The 17,983-nt window shown below is 46.9% G+C and overlaps 1 long non-coding RNA gene across 2 annotated transcripts in view; it reads left to right on the top strand.

Moving 5' to 3' along the window:
* Positions 1 to 9,820, top strand: part of LOC138528443 (uncharacterized) — a 39,490-nt gene extending 29,670 nt beyond the window's left edge. Inside the window, exons 2-3 of one of the 2 annotated variants that reach the window (XR_011284145.1) lie at positions 4,001 to 4,085; positions 9,728 to 9,820. This is a non-coding gene — a long non-coding RNA (uncharacterized lncRNA). Of the gene's footprint in view, positions 1 to 4,000; positions 4,086 to 4,425; positions 5,111 to 9,727 lie in introns of those variants that run through there. The other variant, XR_011284146.1, reaches the window with a different exon arrangement.
* The last annotated feature ends 8,163 nt before the right edge of the window (positions 9,821 to 17,983 follow it).

The raw sequence follows: 17,983 nt of genomic DNA, 5'->3' as shown, positions 1-17,983 counted from the left end.
GGCGCAGGGTCACATGGCTTCTTGTGTTTTCCTTGTCCCTTGGGCTCATCTCCATCTTCACCCCTTGGCGGTGCATCACATGAAACATTGGATCCCCTCTTCCTAATCCCTGTGGTGGCTGCACATGGGATCCCTGCGGAAGGGGATTGGGTTGGATCATCCCTCAAAGATCATCCTGTCCACCGATGCCAGCAGCCTGGGCTGGGGGGCTTCTCTGGGATCCATGACGGTGCAGGAAAGGTGGGGTCTGGAAGGGCCCCACCAGTCCTCCTATTGGAGGGAGTTGGCAGCTATTTACCGGGTCCTGCTGCAGTTCTTTTGCTGGCTCCGGGGTCGGGCAGTGCTGGTCAGAACCAACAATTCTTCTACCATGACCTATGTCAACCACCAGGCTTGGGGTCCCTGAATTCCTTGGCAGTGTGCATAGGGTCCTGGGCCGATCTACATCTGTTGTCGCTGGAGGCAGTTCCCATTCGGGGGGTGGGGGGTGGAGATTGTTGCGGCAGACACTCTCAGCAGGGTCTTTCTCAGTTCCCATGCGGTGGTCTTGTCGGACAGGGTGTTCTCAGAGATCTGTTGGAGGTTCTGGACTCTGGTCTTGGATCTGTTTGCTTCCCCCTCCTCTGCCAAAGACCACAGGTTCTGCTCCTGGTTCCCTATGGTGGGTGCTTGGGGGGGGGGTGGATGCCTTGAACCTAGAGTGGCCTCTGGGTTTCCTATTTGCCTTCCCTCCTATTCCCCTCGTCCCCAGGGTGGTACTGAAAATAAGGCAGAACATGCCCTTTGTGATCCTTGTGGGCCCCCGGCTGGCCCCGCAGGGGGTGGTTCCCATCTCTTTTCAACCTCCGGTCCCAGGAGGCCTGGGTGGATTCCGAGTTGGCCCTGCCCTCTACGAGCAGGTCAGGGGTTGGGAATCCATGTGATCCGCTGCTCAGCCTGGCTATTGAGCGGGAAAGGTTGCGAGCCTTGGGTGTCTCGGGTCAGGTAGTTGAGACCATCCTGCATTCTTTATTACTCCTAGTCCTCCTCAGAGTTTTCAGAGCCGCCCACTGGGAACAAAGAGTAGTCAACGCTAGACCATTGTGAAACCCATCAAGAAGGAACAGAAGAACGGTCGGGATACCACAAGAAAGGCACCCAGTGTCAAGAGCCTGCAATTGACACTGGGTGCATTTCAGAGCCTGCGATTGACGCTGGGTGCATTTCTTGTGGTATCCAGACCGTTCTTCTGTTCCTTCTTGATGGGTTTCACGATGGTCTGGCGTTGACTACTCTTTGTTCCCAGTGGGCGGCTCTGAAAACTCTGAGGAGGACTAGGAGTAATAAAGATTACCCATAAGTAAGCAAACTCGTGGACATCATTTAGAGGGGGCCAGGGGTCGCAACTGCAACCCCTGAGGCCTCCCTTGCTACCCCTGTGGCTGTTTGGCATGTTGCTCTTTGTTTCTGGAGTGGCTGGTTTTCTGATAGCTATAGCTGGTAAGATAGCTCAGTGGGTTGAGCACTGGCTGCTGCGATGTGTGTGTGATCTGCAGGTTGCAGGCTCGACTCCCAGCAAGGTCAACTCAGCCTTTCATCCTGCTGAGATTGATAAATGAGTACCAACACAGGTTTTTATATTGTATGTATGTTTGTTCTATATGAAGCGCTTAAGCGTAAGTGCTATATAATAACACATCATTATCGTTTGGCCTTGAACATCTGCTTGCATTCACAGTCATTTGTTAATATGGGCCTATACGCACTGATATTAATGATACATATGGTGATCCATTCTTGTATGAAATGTATATCACTTTACAGTGATATTGTAACCATATTTTTTTGTATGGTATTTAGAAACAATGCTTCGTAATGGCACTTCCTGTTTTGTTGAGGAGTGAAAGATCGTGTTCCATCACTTCCCAAGATGTCATTACTGAGTGCATCAAAATAGCTTTGACTAACAATTACTTTATTGTAAACAGCACTTTTTATTTACAACAACATGGCACAAGTATGGGGTCTACCTTTGCCCCGGACTTGGCCAATCTGTTTATGGATGACTTGGAAAACCGTTCAGTTTATGCAGAAAACAACCCATTTAAACATCTGATGAAGACCTGGCATAGATACATGGACGATGTATTCATGTTGTGGTCAGGCAATGCACAAGATTTGACTCTGTTCCTTACATGGTTAAATGAACAAGAACTATGCATAAACTTCACGATGACAACCAGCACTTAGAAGATCGCTTTTCTAGATTTAGAAATCTACAAGGGAGAAAACAACACTGTGGGGACAAGATTGTTCAGAAAGCTAACGGATAAGAACTCACTACTGGTGTTTGACAGTTACCATCCAGCCAGTTTGCGTGAGAATTTACCTTTTGGTCAATTCCTATGCATTCGGAGGAATTGCACTCAAAGAGAGGATTTTGATATGAGCAGCAAAGACTTATCCACCAGACTGAAAGCCCGAGGATATCCGTCTCATGTAATACGGAGATCCTTTAAGAGAGCTAGGAACATCAATAGGCAGGATTGCCTTAAAAAACAGCCTAGGACGAAAGAAGATAAGATCCCATGTGTGTCAACTTTTTCGCCTGTAAGCAATGCACTGCGACGGAGTATACTTAAAAACTGGGGGATGATCAACACAGAGGACTTTACAATAATCAAACCACGTTTTGCTTTTAAACGCATGACAAACTTGCGTGATAAATTGGTCCACACATACAAACCGGATACCGTGCAGAAGGGCCCTATGCAGTCTACGTTGTGGAACACACAACCAGTAGTGTGTCACTTCAAATGTGGCAATTGTTCTGTATTTAATCTCACATCCACCATGAAGGAGATCGTTTTAAAGGGTAGAAATTGGAAATTAAGAACCTTTTCGAATTGCAACACAAAATGGGCAATTTATGTGATAAGATGCCCGTGCGATTTACTGTATGTTGGAAAAACTAAACGACCCATACGACAGAGGATCTGTGAACACAGGTCCTGTGTTAAAAATAAGGTACCTGATAAGCCCCTTGTGGCTCATTTCATTTCTGCTAAACATACCCATGAAGACATTCGCTGGTCCATAATCCAAGTAATTGGGCCCCACCCAAGAGGGGGGGGGTAGAGATTTGAAATTAAGGAAGACAGAGCAGAAATGGATTTATGACCTTAACACAGTCAAAGACGGTTTAAATATCGCCATAGAGTGGGGGCTATTCATACATTAAGACACACATGGGAGGAGACATACATTAAAGTATTCCCTATAGGTCGTTTCTTCATTCACGCCAGAAGCTAGATATAAAAACTGATAACAAATTCACATACTGTGTTTAACGACCTATTTTCCAAGGAGACCTACACATTAGACTGAGACACACTATGCCGTACTTGTGCTCAAGGGCTGTGCCACTCAGTATGAAAACTATGCCACTAGGGTGGTCGAGACTATTAGTCGTGTGGGTTGTAGATGCAATCCTCTTCTCTATGCACTATCTTGAGTCTATCTGGGCATTGGCGATACAGTTTCGTGATGCACACTACATTTCCCATGATTCACTGGGAATATAGTAGTCTACCGCGCAAGTGCGCAAGACAGCGTCATGACGCCATCACGCGAATAGGGCAGATAACAATCATGTGACACCGGCTGATACGATTGCCCGGTGCAGACGAACACTCGCGCGCAGGCAAACGAGACGGAATAAACTCGTGGTAAAAGAAAAGGTAAATGAAAGGATTTTTCAACATACAAAAGAAGGCAGAGTGAGGGGTGTTATTCACATTAAGAATGTTGTTGTTATAGGTTTAACTATCTGGGACCTCCTTTACGATGACCGACGGCCATTAAGAAACACGATTGAATACAGAAAATCATGCATATATGCTGCGTTGCACTCGCCTTGCCTAGAGTTTTTTGGTAAAACAGAGTGATGAAGAGGCAAGTCAGACAATTTAAAAAGAGACGGGTTTATAACTTGTTTGTGGCATTGTGTCTTTTTTTGTAGATAGACAGCAGTCCTGAGTATTCGCTGAACTGACAGATCCCTGAAATTGAGAAGAATTTCTTCAAAGGAAAAGTGAAAATAAGAGGTATTTGAGATCAGCCCAGTAGAAATAGATATTCAGGGTTGTTGTATTAGAAGTTCTGATGATGACAATGTGCCATGAGAAAAAAGATATTTTTTACATAGTATTAAGTAAAAAGAGAAATTGGTTGATGTTCTAAATAAGTATGGCAAAGGTATATATTCAACATAAAAGAGGTTGTTGAAGAGAGTACTCTGATGAAATTATAGTCAGGGACACGTTCCTTGGGGTTTTTTGAAAAAGATGAGTTAGAACATGTATTTTACATTTTTGCCTTGTTGATGCATTACACAATGCTCACACAAGATATTTATATGTATGTCTGTCTTTTTTAATGTTGTAGATCTGTGGGGGAATACCTCGCTCGTAGTATGCAACACGCATAGTACGGTTGCGTGACATGAAAGAAAATGTGTCCTGAAGACAGAATCTATGAAAATACAAAAGACAATTGGTTTGAATTGTATTTGAAGAACTGTATAGATTCCAGAAACACATGTTGAGTGTTGACACACTGTGTTCCTTACAAAAGGGGAATATTATATCTTGTACATATCACCGGTTTGTGGGTATTTGCAAGAGTCATGTATAAGAACACGGCAGGATGTGTTTAAAAGTATACTGATTGCAATGAAATGGTGTATAGTAGAGACAAACACAACACTTGTTTTTACAAATGTATGATCTTTTTTATGATTGTTTTAAATGCAATATGATAGACATTAAAATATGTATATTTTTGGAAAAACCATGTGTGCCTACCTGGAGTTAGAAAGGGTGGATTGTGTATGTGTGAGGCTGATGTCATAGACAGCTTTATACCCTAAAGGAAGGAAGCCGTTTTTATGGGTTGCGTTTTTTTGTGATAGATTGTAGTCCTTTCCCATACGGCCCCTAAAAAGAGGACAATACAGCTCTGGTTAGCTGATGGACTTCAGGGTGGGGTCAAATGACATCACTTCTTGTGATGTCATCAGAGGTCAAGAGTTGTGTGATGTCACTTCCGCTACCACTGGCATTTTGGTGAAATGACGTCCCTGATCGAAGCATTACAGAATGGCACTGCTGAAAGGAAAGTGACTAACTTCATGCTGCGAGCTGCTGGGTTCTCCTGAAGGTTACTGGTCCAAGGAAAACACATGAAAATGAGCAAACAATTACATAGACATCAAACTATCAATCCATATAACATATGGACTTTGGCTAATGTCCTAAATATTCCATGTTGTTAGTGGATATTATATAGCACACATGTTGTCACTGTCATGGCCTCTTGGGACTTAGGAACCTGAAAGAGATGGATTTGTATGGATGGGTGCCAGGTTAGTAGGAGCAGAGGAAAGTATCTGTTGCTGCAGTGTGGTTGCACACACATCAGTGGGAGCCAGGATGGTTTCTAGGTAGGCCTCGTGCTGCTTTTGATGGTGAGGTGTCTGGAGACCCAGCCTGGGCATATTCTTGAGTGAGTATGTTTGGTATGATGTGCGCGAGCTTGCATGGTGACTCAATCTGGTTCATGCACACATGTCTTGTGTACTTTGAGGCTCTTCTCACATGGGTGTCATGCATAGGGGGGCACAGAACACACAGACAAGCACATCAAGTGAGCATAGCAGGATTTGTCTGGGGTTCACAAAGGAAAAAGAAGACTACACAAAAGAAGAGTGGCCTGCATGATCTTGGTGTTTGCTAGTCCCTTGAAGGTTCGTACCCCCAAAAGAGCACACGGGTCCTCTCCGGGTTGCCTTCTGTCAATGGTTCCTTCCAGTGAGGTTGTGCCCTTTTCCGGTTCCTGTGGCCTGAAGCAAGGTGTCAGCTTTCCTCAGGGAATGAAAGGGGCAGTTCCCTGGGCATGGTCACACATGGTGTTTGTCGGTACACCCAGGGCAGCCGCAGACGGCTGATACACACCCAGGCCTGTCATGAGTGAATTGCCTCACGATGCTGCGACTACAAAAGTGTGAAATCTCAGCGGCCTACGTGTCCTAACTAGTCATGGCGTATATTGATAGTTTATTGTGCCACCAGGTGGCTTGGACACAGAATTATTATGTTATGGACCAGACGTGCAGAAGAACCAAAAGCCACCTCTGCCTGTTGGGACTTTGTGTTCCATCGGCTATTCAGGAATACACTGATGACCTTTTCCCCTGCCCTGCTGCCTCCGCGGGGTAATTGCTGGAGATGCCAGGAGACGTTCACAGCAAAGACACATGAGTGCACTATGATTTGGGCACTGAGCATGATGGAAGGGGGATGTCTGATTTGCAGGCCTCCTTTGAGAAACAGAATGACCTGCACCATTGCATTTCTAAAAGTCTAAAATGTTCTGGCCTACACCACCCTGCCAGATGGCATCCAGTCACAGTTTGATTTACTCTCACGAAGCGTGTTACGTCACAACGCGAATGATGTTATCACGCACAAGAACGCTGCCATTAGTGAGTGCAGCCTATTTAGTATATTCACGACAGCAGGGATAGCTCTCAACACCGGGGAGGTGCATCTCAGCAGACTTATTTCTCCTACTTGGAGGTAAGGCAATATTAATGCACCACACCATTACTCGCGTAGTTACCTTTTTTGGCACACAGGTGTACATTTTGCCTTCCTTCTTTTTCTTTCCTCTTCCACAGTGCACCTAACAACCACGAGACGCTGAGCTATGTTGCCAGGCTCCCTCTCTCTTTAAGACAGGACCCTAGGGAGCAACTCACGTGGGTTGTGACGTGAGCCGGAGGAGGGGAGGAGAAAGCTCACTTTCGTTTTGTAGTTGAATAAAGATTCACGTTACTTAATGCTGAGGGTGTGCGTCCACCTTTACCTACGGCCCACGGAGGCCAACAACTGGCGACGAGGCTCACTCCTCGTAAACCAGCGTCCTCCTTTCAAGCGCGGGCGATCCTGCCGCTCTGTGGCCAGACAAGGAGTCCTGCGGTGCACGCGATCCCGGGCCCCGCCTTCCTCCAACACGTCAGGCAGTCCGCCCAACACCTGCGGTCCCACAGCAGACCAAATCCCAGGCCTTGCCGCCATCCGTACATCCTGCGGAGTCCCCGATCCCGGGCCCCACCTACCAACTGAAAGTCAGGCAGTCCGCCTGACACGTTGCAGCTCAAAAGCAGACCTGATCCTGGGCTCTGCCGCCCTCCCAGAAGTTATCCTCTGCGACGGACGGCAGGCAGGAAGACACGCGCCGTCCCACAGCCGTGTGGCAGTCCGCCAGCGGCGAAGTTCCGGTTCCTCCCTGCTCCACTTGTGCAGTGCTCAGGTGGGTGTCGCCCTTCCCCCCACATACTGCTTCCCCTAGCCTGCTCCCTGCAGACTTGTGGAAACCCACAACAACTCTACTTGGCAAGGACAGCCAGTCTAACAGCCAAAGACCGACGCACACTGGAAAACTGTGCTTGGCCACAATAGAAGGACAACTGAAAGAGGTGCCAACTCTGGCTGAGCGACACACAAGTCCATCCCCTCACAACACTCGGTGTAAGCCACAATACAGAAGCCATCTTTTACAGCCATCTGTTGAGCAATGCCTGATTGACTTTGCCTGCCACCACCACATTAGCACACCTCCCGATCAAGCGGGGAAGGCCCCAGCACCTCCAGCGCCTGCAACAAAGTCATCTGCCACCGCATGGCACATTCCTTCGCCGTTCTCTTTGACCCTGCAAGCCGACAAAGGGCCCCGGTGGGTGGAATTGCTGGAGGACTTCAACAATTTCATCACAGCAGCAGGTGAAGAAACATCGCCAAGACTGAGCAATATGTTTCTTAACACAGTTGGCAATGAAGTCAAGACATTGATTAAAACCATCTCAGCGGCAGAACACCCTGATTTCACGTCACTACTCACGGCCCTGAACAAAAGACTTTTGTCGTGCTGTACTCAGACACCCAAGGGCTTACAAAGATGAACTTGAAAGGCTAGCCAAGGTGCACACGGAGCTAGCTGTACAGGACCAGACTATCCTTCTACGTGGGTGCCGACTGGTCAACCCGGCAACCCTCATTCAGAGGTCATCAAGTCAGCCCACGAAGGCCACAGAGGGGCAGACAATACCAAAAGGCAACTCAGATGCCACGTCTAGTTCCCGTTCTCGGTGGGTATAGAACTGTGTAGCTTGCCAATGCACGGCCAGAGCTGAACCCTGGGTCCCGCTCTGACCAACACAGATTCCAGACCACCCCTGGGAGAGAGTTGCACTGGATTTCTACAGACCCCTTGAGACGGGCGAATACGTGCTACTGTTCATCGACGAGCATTCCAGATTCCCTATTATGAAAAAGGCAAAGTCCACAGCATTTTCCCAGGTAGCTGCCATCTTTGATGAGGTCATCAGCGAATGGGGAATCCCGGAGACAATCAAATCGGACAATGGGCCACCCTTCAGTGGCCATGAGTTTGGGATAATTGCAAAACACATGGGATTCAGTAACCAAAAGATTAGACCACAATGGCCACAAGCCAACAGGATGGCAGAAAAGATTCATGGCGTCAATCAAGAAGACGCTACAACGAGCTTGCGTCGAAGGCACTGACCCACATCAGGCACTCTGCCGAATGCTAAGAGCCTATCGCAATACGCCCCATGAGGTCACGAACAGGACCCCTGCCGAACTAATGATGAAATACCAGGTCCACACCAGAATCGTCAGCAACCCAGCAAACCACCCCAAAACAGACTCAGAAGTCAAAAGGAGGGACGCTGAACGGAAGGAAAAGGCACGACTAGCGACAGATGAAAGAAGAGGAGCTCGACCGACGGAGATGAAGTCTGGGTCCAACAAAACGCAAGCAAGAAAACTGACCTACAGTTTGCACCGAAGCCCCTACAGGTTACAGCTATCAAAGGGACAATGATAACAGCTATGAATGCTGAAAAAGAGATAACCAGAAACAGCTCACGGTTTAAACTGGCCAGCAGAGGAGAAGAGGAGAGACCTCCACCTCCTGAACCAGATCCGGAATACCATGACGCCAGGGATGAAACATAGATTCCATCCAGAGCATACGGCTCGACAACAGGAAGAGCTGCTAGACCCCCCAGATGGTGACTCTTCACAAGAGCCACCAAGGCGTCCACAAAGGACCATCAAGAAACCGCCAATACTGGTTGAAGAATGTTAAAGCACACGTAAGGACATTTGTCCGGGGGTGTTGTTGCCAGGCTCCCTGTCTCTCTCTTTAAGACAGGACCCTAGGGAACATGTCACGTGGGTTGTGACGAGCCAGAGGAGGGGAGGAGAAAGCTCACTTTCGTTTTGTAGTTGAATAAAGAGACGCGTTACTTAATCCTGCTGGTGTGCGTCCTCCTTTACCTACGGCCCACGGAGGCCAACAAGCTATTTCCCAAGTGTACAGGAATAGTTGTGTTATATACCAGGTATGTGGTACAGAGTTACACGTATTTAGAGTCTTATCACCTCTCCAACTGTCATGGCTATTTCATGTATGTCACAGAATGTACTTTGCAGAATACTAAAGAAGAGCTGCTGGCTGTGCACGGGCAGGCAGGTGGGGCATTGCATTGCCGGGTGGCGTATTGATTGGACACACATTTAAACATTGATTTGATTTTTGTTAAGATGCACGTGTTTTACCTTTACTGACTTTCTTTCTTTTTGCATTTTCTATCTAGAATATGGTCCCCGAGGAAGGACTAATAACCGAAACATATTGGACCCAGTTGTACATGTACTTCCTGTATTGTAGAAATTAAATGTTGTTTCATCAAGATTTGCTGTTTGAACCCTTTCTGTGGAACACGGGGATTTTGGACATTGTATGTCTATTGCACTCTACCGTGCTTTGCATGTATCTACATGAGGGGTCCTTCCAAGTTCCCAAGAGGTCAAGGCACAGTTGGTAATTCGGGATAGCTCCCAGGCCAGGTGGGGCCTTTTGGCTACAGGACCACAGAATCCGTTTCCTAGGATCATATGTTCACACAGTATTTTTGGTCGTGCCGGCTTACTTGCTTTTGTTATTGATATGATATTTAATACCAAGAGGTTTCCAAGCGTGGACCGGGGATCAAACCTGCTGTCGTCTCGCTTTCAAGGCGAGCGCGTTGCCCTTGAACTATCCTTCCGAGGCTTGTGCCACAGTTACCCACACCACTATGGCCAGCACCCCATTATCAACCAGCCTAGCCATCTGTGACGCAGCCCCTCCTGCCCTACAGATCAAGGAGGGACTCATGACCTCTACCTTTCGACCTTTGACCCTATGTTGGTCATACCAGGGTACCTCACCCTCCACAGTCCTTTGACTCCCGCTCCCGGACCCAATGGTTGAGTTGGTGCAACTTGGGCACTCTCCTGGTAACACAACAGAGACATACCTCAATTAATAATCTGAGAGTATTTTTTGGGTTCAGAGCAGTGCGGATTGGAACCCGGGGGGGGGGGAGGGGGTGAGTTTGCCAAGGCCAGCAGTTTCCTCCGAGAAAAGAGTAGGAAACTGTGGGACTGGGCCAGCCATATTCCTGCACTCTCCGTTGGCCCGAGCCAGAACCCCCCTGTTTTTTAGTGAGTGCACACTCACTCTCACTTGTTAATCGACTTCGTGTTCAATGCAGCTGCATCGTGTTTGCTGTGGCTGGCATGAACAGTTTGAACAGTGCACACCACTTCCAAACACGGACTCTGCAGCTGCACTGTGTGTCCAGTGGACGTTGCCGTTGCCTAGTTACAGGGAACTGCAACCCTTGAACCCCCCTGCATCCTGGCACGGTTACACATTCCTCCCACATTCCTCTCTGAGGAGCTACACAATGCACTTTCTCGTGCTCCTTGATTCCGGAGTGAGAGGGGTGCCCGTGTTTAAATCACAATATCTACTTCCGAACCGCATGCTTTTGTGCATAGTTGTCACACCTTTTCCTGAGGCGCTTTGAGGCATACTTCGAGCCGCTCTCTTGAAGAAATAAATCATTAAATGCATTTTCTCGAATTCACAATCCGCATAATTGGAGTTTAGCATTTTTTCCCTTTAAGTGCGCTCGCCATTACACAAAATAAATATATATTTAAAAAAATGCTCCGTAGAACACACCAGGTTCACATTACACAGTATGACACCAGCATATCCCTAAATCAGGCTTAACAGCTGCTATGTGCAATCCCCCCGCGCACCCCCCCCCCATCCGACCCCCGAAGAGGCAATTGGAAATGGCAGATGTTGGCGGGGGTTCGCATCAGCAAATACAGCTGCTGAAGGACTATCCAGGGCCCTCCCCAGGCTACTATAACCGGACCCGGCCACGGAGACCAAATAGAGCACGCACTAGTGCCACAGTCAGAGAGACTGGGTCTATTTGAGTTTCCACAGTAGAAGGTAACTCGATTATTTCACTTTAAAAAAATAAATAAATAATTACAAATATTCAAAAAATGGCTTTAAACTACGGTTAACAGAACTTGCGATGGATGAGGCATGTTTATATATTTATTTATTTATTTATTTATTCGGATTTGTAGAGCGCACTGCAGCCCACGGGCATCAAGGCGCTATCAAATGAGCGTAAGAAGGCTTGATTGCGGATTACATGAATGCTGCCCACAGAGTTTGACTTATTGCAAGGTACAGGTGACAGGTACTGAGGCGGATACAGTATAGGTTACAACATTGCAGCCGCAAAATTGGATACAGAGTAAATACATAAAGTATTAGACAAAGAGCCTGGTTTTGATGGCTTTGCGAAAGGCCGCATGAAAGTCAATGGTTTGGAGTATTTTAACATTTTATGTAATAATTAGAATGTTAAATGTTATGATATGATCGTTTATTTATATAGCGCCTATACAGAATGTGTTTCAAAGCGCTTCAAGGCAAGGGAGGGAACAAGGGAAAATACAACCACATTCTTACATGCCATGAACAGTAAGGATGTGAAATTAACTATCGTACTGGCCTGACAACATTTCAGATAGTGCAAGAGCTAAGACATAGATAAGGAAGGGGGGGGAGAGTGGGAAGGAAATGGAAACAGACATGCGACTACCGTACTAGGCCTGACGACATTTCTGGTAGAGCCGGAGAAAAACAAAAGGTGAGGGAGAGGGGTGCAGAAAGGGAGGGGAGGAACAAAACAAGCGACTATCATACTAGGCCTGACGACATTTCAGATAGTGCCGGAGGGGTGGTGGGGAGGGAAAAAACAGTAATGGGAGGGAGGAGGAAACAGACGAGGTTGCTATCATATTAGGTCCAGGGACAATTCTGATAGAGTAAGTGCATAGAAGAAAGGAAGGGGAGGAGATAGGAAAAGGGAGAAGGGAAAGGAGGAAAGAAAAGAGAGTAAGCAGTCAAAAAGAGTGGAGAAGCAAGAGTGGAGAGCGAATACAATTGCAGAAGTCAGTAGTAACACATAATGTTGCACGCCAGGATACAAGATGAAGATGGGAACAGCATGATTCAGGGCCACCATGAGTACAAGATACAAAGGAAGTCCAGCATGATATGAGAAAGAGTGACACACACCTGTAAGCGAGAAGGCGGGGTGGATTAGTAGGATGAAGAGGGAGTAGGATAGTGAGAGAAGTGGTGTTCTGTTGGCAGCTTCAGTTCAGTATATACCTTGCACTGAGCTTTGGTGTGAGTATCGGATCAATGTCAGTCTTCGTGCGCTGTTTGTGCGGCTTATGTGTTGTTTGTTGTTGCGGTGTGGTGAAGGGCGTGTGGCTTGCTGTGCGAGAGGTGGTTGTGTAGGTTTTTGTATGAGGTAAGTATGCAGACATTTTGAGCATTTTTGGTTAGTGGGTTATATGTCTCGCAGCTGACCTTCGCAGTTTGGCTGAGCGCTTAGATTTGAGAATCCTGTAGAATGGGGGAGAGGCCCAGGTTTCACAGTACATTACGTTTCCCCGCACAGTAGAAAGAGATGGGGGATATACCTAGACTTGAGAGTCCTGTACAGTGGAAGAAAGGCCTAGATGCCTATGTTCCGCAATGAGTGTGTTTTAATATACAACAGACAAAGGTGGAGGCTACATCTAGATTTGAGAGTCCTGCAGAGTGGGTGTGACGCACGTTAATGTTCACAATTCTAACTAGATGTGGCACTTGCTTACAGTCACAAATATATCTAGATGCGACACAGAACAAGAATGTGCATGGGGATGAGGGCTGCAGACAGCCATAGCCATCGAAAACCCCTTTGCAAGGGAACAATATCAATCCAGGACAAACACTTTGCTGGTTAATCTATGTTACAGCTTTTATTCATTACTCATCAGAGATGATTAATAGCGGTGCTGGCCCCTACTATAGCCCCTCCAATTCATTCTAGATAGCATCAATAAATAACTTACATAAAGGCATTTGATTGTTCTGGAAGACAAACAGGCCACTTTGTTAAAGAGTCAATTTACGGGCAATCCTAGCAATGCTCAGAACCCTGGGGAAAAGAAGTACATTCCCCTGATGGACTTCTGCCCTTCCGAGCCTTCTAACCGGTGAACTATCCTTCAGTTTAACATTCCTTCCGGGTGAACTTCACCATGTTTCTACCAGGAACAGCTCATTCTCCCTGTATGTAGCTAAACCCAGGCCGCTGTGCCGTTGCTGAGGAGTCCAACTGTCCGTAAGGGTGAAAGTGCCCGTCGCAACCTCCCTGGCTCCGGTTGCCAGTGGGTAATGCTGGCGGTTGGCATCCGCGGCATGATTCCTCCTCAGCTAGGATCGGCCTGTAACGCCACCGTGCTCCCCACACCTCACATTTCCCAAACTCACCCTTTTAGTCCTAACTGCATCCAGCTTTCAAGAGTGTACCAAAGATATCTAAAACGGTGTGTCCTCCGTCAGATAGGTGCACCTCATCTGCAATGCAAATGGTCGGGTCCTCCTCACAGAGCTTCCTTTGACTGATGAAACCCAGCTCTGCCATCTGCATGAACTTTTCCATCATCCTATTTATCCTCTGTATAGATATGATACGTTATTAATAACGCGCTTAATACCCAGAGGTTTCCCCGGGGATCGAACCTGTGGTGCTCCGTGTCGTCTTGCTTCCAAGGCGAGCACGTTGCCCCTGAGCTTTCCTCCTGATATCTCTCGACTGTATTACCTGACCAGACTCCTCGTCATTCCTGTCTGGGAATTATTTCGAACCAAACTATTTCAGTACCCCCCAACATTTGTTCCACGGTCATTACGCCCTCTTGTACTTGGCGCAGCAGCAGACCCCTGCCTATCAAAGTGACAGCCTTACCACCCAGGTGGATACAAAAAAGCAGTAGGCGTTGCACCTGTTCTCAGCCTTCTAACTCTGGGCAGCAGGGCAGCACCCCACAAACCCCGGTGCACCAAGACAAACCAGGGTTCTTCTCTTCAAATCAACATCGCTACCCCTCCGTAGCCACTGGCTTTTCTTTTCTTTTGTGCTCGTGCCACAAACGAATGCCGGATGGGACACCCCTTCACATCTGCTCAAGACAATCACAAAAACTTAAAGGCCACATCCATCAACACTACACACGTCATCTTTATGATTGTATTCCATGTTCCTCTCTCGGGCAGTGGAGATTGGGATAATCTCCACCACTCTCTCTGGAATGCAGGAAATAGGATTTCTTTCCCTAATCCCTTAAAATGAAGAGGATAGGACAGGTTCCACCACTCGCTACCCGGCAGTGGAGAGTAGGATCATCTTCATTGCTGTCTCCTGCATGAGCGAAAATAGGGGGATGCCACTACTCTCCCTAGAGTGGCTGACAGTGCGGTAAGCATCTGTACTCTATACCGAATGAGGGGAAATAGGGTGGCTTTCACTACACCCTTCTGGGCGGTTGATAGTAAGGTAATCTTCATGATTCTCCCCTTGCAGGGGAGAGGACAGTGTTTTTCACTAGTCACTCCTGAGGTGAGCAGAGTTGGACGTATTCTACTATTCGGTCGGGTAGAGTCAACTGGATTCCGCCACTCGCTTCTGTGTTAGGTATAGCATGGATTCAGTGCCCCAGCTTCGGCCACAGAGAGAAGGAGAGGAATGAATTCTGCTTCTCTCTGTTCTCTATCTTGGAAAGAAGGATGGTTCCACTGTTCCCCTGGATAGTGGAGAATAGGATGGTCAGGGACGTCATTTAGGGGTCGCCTCTGAGGTCTCCCTTGCGACCTAAAAAAAAAAACTTTTTTTTTGTAATGTAAGCTCCTGGGCTGTGGCCAGCACCATGTGGCTCTTTACTTCTGGAGTGGCTGGCTTTCTTGTTCAGGCCCCTTAAAAAAATAAGAAAAATAAGAAGAGGAGTGCCACAAGTCTAACTCTTTCAGCACTGACCCTAAATGAGAAAGAATAGGCATACCAAATAATGTGTCTTTCTGGAATTCTATACAATAATTGCTAGACTCATGAAAGGTTTATTTCAGGCACACTTCAGGGGGTGAGTCACTGATTTTGTCTGTTCCTAAACGCCTCAACTCAGCCTTTCATCCTTCTGAAGTCGATAAATGAGTACCAACACAGGTTGGGTGATATTGGGTGTACATTTTTCTGGTTTATAGTGATAATTTCGAAAACAAAAATTTCAAAAGCCAAAATATCGAAAAAAATATCGAAAAAAAAAGAAGTCACATTTTTTTTAAATTATTTTTTTTATTCGAAATAGAGGGGTTCCCCCCAACCCCCTTTTTTAAATTTCTTTTTTGTTTTACCCATTTCTTTTTATTCCCGGACCCCAAAATAAATATATATATTTTTTGTTGATATTTTTTTTGTTGGTGTTTCGACATTATTGTCTTTCGAATTTTTTTTTTCGAAATTATGACTGACCACCATTTTTTCTATATAAAGTGCTTAAGTGTAAGTGCTATATAATAACACATCATTATCATTTGGTCATGGACGTCTGCTTGCATTCACACTAATTTGGTAATATGGGCCCATACACACTGATCTGAACAATACATATGGCGATCCATTGTTGTATGAAATGTACATCACATTGTAGTGATATTGTAAGCATATTTTTTGTAGTGTGCAATGCTATGTAATGCCACTTCCTGTTTTGTCAACGGGTGAAAGGTTGTGTTCCATCGCTTCCCGAGATGTCACTTCGGGGTGGGGTCAAATGACATCACTTCTGGTGATGTCATCAGGGGTCAAGGGTCGTATGATGTCACTTCCGCTACCCCTGGTATTTTGGTGAAATGACATCTCTGAGGATGGGTTAATGGGGAGTGGATGGGCAGGAGTATGGCTTCCACTATTTTCTCATCAACCATGGACTTCAGGATGACTTCTACTACTCTTCCTTGCAGGGTACACCGCAGAATAAATGTCTTCCTCTCTCCTAGACTGGGGACAGGAAGATGGTTTCACCGTGTTGGTGTGCAGAATACTATGATGGCTTCCACCAGTCTTCACTTGACATGTGATACTAGGATTGTAAACCTGGATAGTGAAGAATAGAATGACTTGTAATATTCTTTCCTGGGCTGGGGGGAGTAGTAAAGCTTCCACTAATCTCTAATTGCCCAGCGAGACAGAAATGATCCACACCACTCCTCCTGCTGGGGTTAGGGGTTTGGTATCATCACTCCATCCAATGTGTTCAAGAGTAGCATAGCTCCTTCTGCTAGTCACTCCTGGGTGCTGGAAGCTGGGGTGGCATCACCACTCTTTTGTGAGAGGGGGCAGTGGGGCGACTTCCATTACTCCCTTGCCAGGCACCATTGAGATGATGATCTCCACTTTCCTCTTTTCCCACCGACCATAGAGATGCAAATTGTTAGTTTCTCTTGTGTGGTGGTGTCTCGGGGCCTGGGATGTTTGAGCCATGCATGGTGGGGTGAATTCCTTTACTCCCGTGCCAAGGTCTTTGAAATGATCATCTTCACTTACTCCTGGACCCGAGAGGTGGTGGAGGATAGGTTGGCCCCTGACTGCCTTGCTGGGGAGCATGGGGTGACTTCCACCACTCCTTGCTGGGAGATGAAGAGATGGCTTTACTACTCTCCAGAGTCCTTTAGAGTAGGATGTTTTTCACTTCACCCTCCCCAATGGTGGAAAGTATGGATTGCGTCTGCTTTTCTCTGCTATCTCTGGGGAGAGCTTGATAATCTTCTCTAGTCTGTCCTTGATGAGTGGGCCTGAACAATCAAAGCAGAGCACCACTCCATCCCAAGACTCAGGAGCTTGCCAACAACACTCACAGATCTGCAACCTGCTTAAAAGCATATGCTTGTTGAAGCAGGGATTGTTTGTGCATTCCAGTTATCACATGCACAAGTATTAACAGATACTTTCAGGAGAAACTGAATACAGAAACAAAGTCTTACATTCTTGTTGAAGCTGGTCAGATTGGTATAAATGACCTGAAATGTACAGACATTTTTTTCTTAGGGTGACCAATCAAGCCTGCGGAGCCCGACTTCGATTATTCGCTCAAAGGGGTTTCTTACTGAATCACTTATAAGACATGTTTCAAATAAACAATGGTGGACATTCTTGTGTTCCCATAATGCTCTTTGCTTTTATGCAAATCACAAGGATTGGGTTCCTAGTCCGGCTGTAGCTATGCCGGAAAAACCGGCAGGCTGCCTCCGCACCCGAATGAATTATCCGCCTCCAGACTTGCGGGATTTACCGGGGCATTACTGGTATTTCCATTTCCTTCTGCAGGCGGGTGCCGTTACTCTCGCCAGGTCAGATCTGGCGGGAGTGACACCTCCCACCTGCAGAACTCTTAATCTGCCGGTCTGGAGACAACGGTGGTGGCGGGTTTACTGCATCTTTGTTTCCGGACCGCAGACTCTGAATGAGGCCCACTGTGTTGTGTGAGCTAGCATGGGGCCACCGCCTTGGCCTCGCCCTCTCCTCCCCACGCCTGTCCCGCCAAGGATCAGAGGATTCCCACAGTACATTTTTTTCCATTTCCAGCACTGTGGGTGACAT

This window comes from Ambystoma mexicanum, chromosome 7q (assembly GCF_040938575.1).
Source record: "Ambystoma mexicanum isolate Mex_15411 chromosome 7q, UKY_AmexF1_1, whole genome shotgun sequence".
NCBI classification, from domain to species: Eukaryota; Metazoa; Chordata; class Amphibia; order Caudata; family Ambystomatidae; genus Ambystoma; species Ambystoma mexicanum.
The sequence above is the reverse complement of the archived record's forward strand: the minus strand, read 5'-3'. Positions and strand labels throughout refer to the sequence as shown.